Genomic DNA, 273 nt, shown 5'->3' on the forward strand with positions numbered 1-273 from the left:
ATATATATAAAATATATATAAAAAAACACGCCCCGGAAGCCTTTTCAAAATATCGGCAGTACTTCCGGGTTGAGTGTCATGGCGGCGCGGGTGTCATTGCACTCAGAGACAGTGTGGCGGGAACGCTCGCAGCCATGAAGTTCAATGACATAGTGAAGTGGAACACCAGAGTGTCTGCGCTGTACGCGCTGGGCATCTGGAGCATGTTCGGTTCCTACGCTTACTTCAGGTACACAGGGCGGTATGACACTCCAGGTGAGTGACACACACACA

The sequence above is a fragment of the Morone saxatilis genome, unplaced genomic scaffold (assembly GCF_004916995.1).
Source record: "Morone saxatilis isolate NCDOM2014 unplaced genomic scaffold, NCSU_SB_2.0 Contig17, whole genome shotgun sequence".
NCBI classification, from domain to species: domain Eukaryota; kingdom Metazoa; phylum Chordata; class Actinopteri; family Moronidae; genus Morone; species Morone saxatilis.